General features: G+C 48.9%; 1 long non-coding RNA gene across 1 annotated transcript; it reads left to right on the forward strand.

Moving 5' to 3' along the window:
- The first annotated feature begins 160 nt into the window (after positions 1–160).
- On the forward strand, positions 161–1,238 carry LOC132244557 (uncharacterized). The gene is made up of 2 exons (XR_009456125.1): positions 161–250; positions 992–1,238. It is a non-coding gene; the product is annotated as an uncharacterized LOC132244557 (long non-coding RNA).
- Positions 1,239–5,903: the final 4,665 nt, after the last annotated feature.

Below are 5,903 nucleotides of genomic sequence, written 5' to 3' on the forward strand. Positions count from 1 at the left end.
CTGGCGCGCATGCGCGCTAGTCCGCCACCTCCCCTTGGGCGCATGCGTCATGAGGCGCCTTGGGGAGGAAGACGCGGGTGGTGGTGCGGCCAGGAGCGGCAGAGCAGGCCGACTGTCAGAAGGCAGGTGATGTCGGGGAAGTAGCTCGCAACAGACCAACCTCTGAAGTGGGAGGCTGAAAACACGAAGTCACCGAATTTGAGATTAGGAGGAAATGTTTCTTTCAGGTCACCTTGGCCTAGAGAAAGATGTCAGTTTGCCTTCATCTGTAGCATGGGGCATGGCACTTTGTCCAGGGCAGTGGTTGTCAACTGGGGGTACACATACCCCCTAGGGGTACTTAAAAGGGTAGTAGGGAAGGTAGAACTCCGTGTGCATGCGCATCCTCATCCTCAGCGCAGCGCGCTGGTGTGGAGCGCAGCCGGGTCTGGCTGGCAAGTTTGTTGTGGGGGGAGGGAGTGCCCCTCCCCCTGCTAGAGCTGGTAGGGGAGGCTGGGTGAACCCCATCCAGGCTGGGGGGCACATGCCCGCCTCTTCTCCCTGTTCCCCACCCTGACTACACACTTGTGTCACTGACCTGCAGGGAGCTGCTGCAGGCCATGGCATCATGAGGAAGGGTGGTTGTGGGGGTGCTAAGATGAATTTTGGGGGGCTGTAGCCCCCAAGGCCCACAGAGCGCTGCCGCCTACAAAGGCGCAGTGCGGCACTCCTGGCCTGGCCCAACTGCCCCCTCCCCCCACCAGGTAGGGCACAGCTCTCCGAGCCCAGCTTGGCCCCCTCGCCACTACCTGGTCTGCCCCCCTCCCCCAGGTGTAGCACAGCTCTCCTGGCCCGACCCCAGCCCTGTCCCCCACTCCTCTCAGCCTCACTGGTGGAGGAGCCCTGCTTCCAACTCCCAGGGAAGCAAATCTGAAAGCCGCAGTTTTAAACTTGGTGCCACAGATGGGCTTGCGATTCTAAGGTTTTTTTGAGGTGGGCTTTGTTGTTTTAGGCGCAGTCTGTCCTTTGGAAGAACTGTGTGATGTGGCTCATGAACATGGTGCAATCACCTTCGTAGATGAAGTGCATGCTGTTGGGCTGTATGGTGCTCAAGGTGGAGGCATAGGAGATCGGGATGGAGTTATGCATAAAATGGACATAATATCTGGAAGACTTGGTATGTGTGAGTTGCCTCCTAGTTAGAAAAATGCATGCAATTATGTTCTTGTTCAATAAAATAAATAAAATTTTAAAAAAGCTTTCACTTCAACAAAATTAAGTTGATTTAAAGCTAGTCAGAGCAAATGGATGAATTCCTGGGAACATCTCAACAAAAGATGAGACCTTAACATGATATGATGTGACTGAACATCTGACTAAAAAGGGCATTTGATTAGCTTATGCCAAGGGTTTTCAACCTTTTTTAAAGAAGTGTACCCTTTCTATCCCAAAGCTTCACCTCATGTACCCCTTTATATTTTTTTCTTGTTTTTAAGGGGGGGGGGCACATTGAGGCCCCATGAGGAGGGAGTGGGGCAGGGCAGCTGCGAGGGGGGCTACAGCCACCCCAAAGTTTGCCTTGGGGTCTCCCCAAGCCCCCCTCCTAGTGCTGCCACCTGTCCTGAATGCAGTCCGGCCCTGCTCAGCCTCCATCGGGAACAGCCCAGTGCAGCCCCAGCCTACCGCACCCCACACACAGGTCCAGGGGCACACGTCCCCCCCATGACCTCCCAGGGTGTGCATAGCAGCAGGAGCTGCCGCCCCCCAACCTTCCTCCCCCCCATGGTGCTCAGTCCCACACCCACTGTGGCTGGGCAGCCCCTGCCCCACACCCTCCCTCCACAACAAATTTACCAGCTGAATTTGGCTGCTCTCCATGTGGCCGGGCTGCACTCCTGGCTGCCGGCATGCTGTGCTGTGGCTGCATGCATGTACATGGAGTTCTACATACCTCTTACGATCCTTTTAAGTACCTCTAGGGCAGGGGCAGGCAATTATTTCGGGCCGCTTACTGTGTTTTGGCAAGCCATTAAGGGCCACAAGACAGGCAGCCAGGGGCAGATTAATATTAATTTTCAAAATTTTTTAGGGGCCCCACAGGCCAGACAGAATGTCCTGGTGGGCCACATCCAGCCTGCGGGCCGTATTTTGCCCACCCTTGCCCTAGGGGCACACCTACCCCTGGTTGACAACCACTGCCCTATTGAATACAGTCTCTGGCATCCACTATTTATTGGGTTAGAGATGCCAGAGGCATGGGTGACTGGTGCCTCCTGAGGGGGGGGAGGGGCACTTGCCCCTCCAGCGGCCAGTCAGCAACCATGGGGGGGGGGTCACATGCAGCCAATCGCACCGACTGAGGAGGGTCCCCCCACGGCTGATTGTGCCAACCCGGAAGCACCAGCAGTGTGCCCAGAAGTGCTAGCAGCACTTCTCCAGGCGCCCCCACTCCCTAGCCGGCGTTCTTAGTTGGGGCATCAGCACTCCCACCTGTCCCCCTGCCCATTGCCTAGCTGGGGAATGCTGGCTGTCAGGGGGTGCACCAGTGCTCTCAGGGGGTGCACCCCCTACACATCCACTGGCCAGAGGAAACCTCGCCAGCCATTCTGTTCAATAGCCATTGATAGTTCTATTTTTCATGAATTTGTCCCTTTTTGAAACTGGCTATGCTATATGCCTCCACCATCTCCTATAGCAATATATTCCACAAGTTAACTACACATTGCAAAAAATTTATTTTTTCTTGTTAGTTTTAATCCTTTCATCTCCTAATTTCAGCAGGTGCCCCCCAGGTCCCATATTTTGGAACTTGGTGAATAACAGTTCCCTGTTCACATGGTCCACACCTTTCAAGATATTATAGACTATCATATCCTCCCTCAGCCTTCTCTTTTCCAAACCAAAGTGTCCTAGTCTTTTCAATCTCTCCTGGTATGTCAGCTGCTTCAGTCACTCCTCACAAAGAGAATGACCTTTATTTGGGATTAATTTCAGGAGACACACAGCATATGGTGTTAGCAATAGGATCTTTTGTGTTTCTCACTAAAGTTGCATGTAAGCTGATTTTAAGATTGACACTTTGAAACAAGCCTTGCATCATTCAAAATAGGTGAGGAGCAAGAAAGGTCAGAGGAGGGCATAATGAGGGGAAAATCAACCTTCACGAAAATAAATGACTGACAGATGCAATATTAATCTATTCTGAGAATGCATTTAACTGTTAAATCTTTAGAATAATCTGTCTTTTCACCATCATTTTTGGAAGTTTACTTGATTTATTTAAAAAAACTTTACAGGCTTTCTGTAACTTCTTGCAAAAGTGTGTGTTAACTTTACCCCATAATTTGGTATCATCCGTGAATTTGGACAGAGTGCTTTCCATGCCCTCATCCAAGTCACCGATGAAGACATTGAACAGCACCGGTCCAAGGACCAAGCTTTGTGGGACTCCAATGCCCACATCTTTCCAGGCTGATACCGAGCCATCCACCACCACTCTCTGAGTGCGACCCCTAAGCCAATTTGCCACCCACCTGACCGTGTAATCATTTACATCACAGTCACTCAGTTTATCTATAAGAATATAATGAAATACCATATCAAAGGCCTTCTTAAAATCCAAGTAGATGACATCCACCTTGATTTTGTGACCTAGTCATAAAAAGAAACAAGGTTAGTCAGGTAAGACCTACCTGCTATGAATCCATGCTGGTTGCCCTTTAGCATTTCTTTCCCCCCTGGACTCCCACAAATATAATCCTTAATCATTTTTTTCAAAGGTTTTCCTGAGGATAGAGGTGAGACTAACCACTTTATAGTTACCTGGATCCTCCTTCCTCCCGTTCATGAAAATAGGGATCACATTGGCCCTTTTTCAGTCCTCTGGGACCTGACCTGAGCACCAAGAGTGCTCGAACAGCTGTGCCAATGGCTCAGCTATGACACCAGACAATTCCTTCAGCACCCTTGGATGAAGATCATTTGGGCCTGCTGACTTAAAACACATCCAGACTCTCTAAGTGTCTCTTAATTAAGTCAATGCTAATGGTTGGTGGACTGGTTCCTCCTTTATGCCTGTCTTTGATCTAATTGGGACATTTGTCCTGATCTGAGTTCAGGAATGCAGAGGCAAAAAAACTCATTGAAGAGCTTAGCTTTGTCCCCCCCCCAGTCCGTAACTAATTGCCCTTGTTTGTTTTGTAGGAGGCCTATGCTACCTTGTGCCTTTTTTTGCTCCCTATATACCTGAAGAAGGACTTTTTGTTGTCTTTATTTTTTGTTTCCAGCCTAAGTTCCATTTCTGCTTCGGCCTTTCTGACTGCCTCCCTGCAAGTGCTGGCCAAGTAGGTATACTCTGCCTTGGTAGCTACCCCCAGCTTCCACAGCCTATATGCCTCTTTTTTTGCCCCAAGGCTTTCCTGGATTTCCCTGTTCAGCCAAGAGGGTTTCTTGGCCCCTTTGCCCCCTTTCCAGAGCAAGGGGATTGTCTCCTTCTGTGCTCTTAGGACTGCTCCCTTTAGGAATGACCACTCTTCCTGGACTCCCATCTCACCAATTCTCCTGTTCTTCAGTGCCTCGCTAACTAATCTCCTAAGCACACTGAACTTAGCCTTTATGAAGTCTAGCACTTCTGCTCTACTGGTTATCTTTCCCACCCTATGCTGGATAGTGAATTCAATCAAAGTGATGGTCACTGTCCCCTAGGTTACCTCATGTCAGTAGATCCCCCACCAAATCATCCCCTGTAGCCAGGACGAAGTCCAGTAAGGCATTTCCCCTCATGGGATCATATATCTCCTGTGTTAGGTGAAGGTCCTGTATGCAGATTAAGAACCAACGTGAACCGTTGGATCTAGCTGCCTGCTCCTCCCAGCAAATGTCCGGGTAGTTTAGGTCACCCATGACAACCACATCCCTTGACCGTACGGCCTCTGAGAGCTGTCTGGAGAATTCCATGTACAACTCCTCCTCCTGATGTGGTGGTCTGTAGTAGACCCCCAGTACCAAGTTCTTTTCCCTCTGACACCTTTGCATTCTGACCCACAATACCTCAATTTGTCCCTCCCCTGATCCCATCTTGATTATGGAAGATGTATATTTCTCCTTCATATAGAGAGCCATGCCTCCCCCTTTTTTCCCTACTCTATCTTGACTATACGGCCTATAGCCCTGAATGCTTACTTGTAGTGTGTGATTGAATAGTTTTAGCAATATGTAACGCAAGGCCAGAATGTGTTAGCTTAGAAGACTTGACATTAGAATAAGGTTATATTTAAATTATGTATTGATAACATTATATTGACAGTAATATGTTGAGTAGATAGATATATATTATGTGTAATCATTTATATATGTAATCAAGCTATGAATTTAGTAGTATGATTGAGTGAGAGAATGCAAAGTGTATGGAATGTTTAGTGTCCTGTGTAAGCAGGAGGCCTGTTAAGGTGCCAAATGTGTAAGTTACCAGACAGTGAGCTGATTAACGGATGGCTGAAGAACCAGTCTGTGACCCGGTGCAGAGGAGATGAGCTAAGCGACAGGGTAAAGGAGAAATTCTGCATGTCCTGCAATTTAGCCTAAACAACTTTCAAGGCTGGAAAACTGACTTTTACGACAGAAGCAACCTTGAGCTAAGATAACGAAAAAATGATGAGAAACAAGACCTGGATAGAGACATGTGGATGGAAAAGTACCTTGACTTCAAACAAAGACTTGAAATCCCTATAAAAGTAGGATGCAGCAATGCCAGAGTGGGGAATTCACACTCTGTAACCTTCGCTGGACCAGACTCGTCTGTCCAGCCCCGCTCCCATCATCCTCAGTGAGCCTGGGCTGGTCACCCAGTGCTAACATAGAGCAAACAAGCTGGTAACTATAACATCTCCATGGAGTGTGTTTGTCTGTGTGAATGATGAGTGTGT

This window comes from Alligator mississippiensis, chromosome 12 (genome assembly GCF_030867095.1).
Source record: "Alligator mississippiensis isolate rAllMis1 chromosome 12, rAllMis1, whole genome shotgun sequence".
Lineage (NCBI taxonomy): Eukaryota > Metazoa > Chordata > Crocodylia > Alligatoridae > Alligator > Alligator mississippiensis.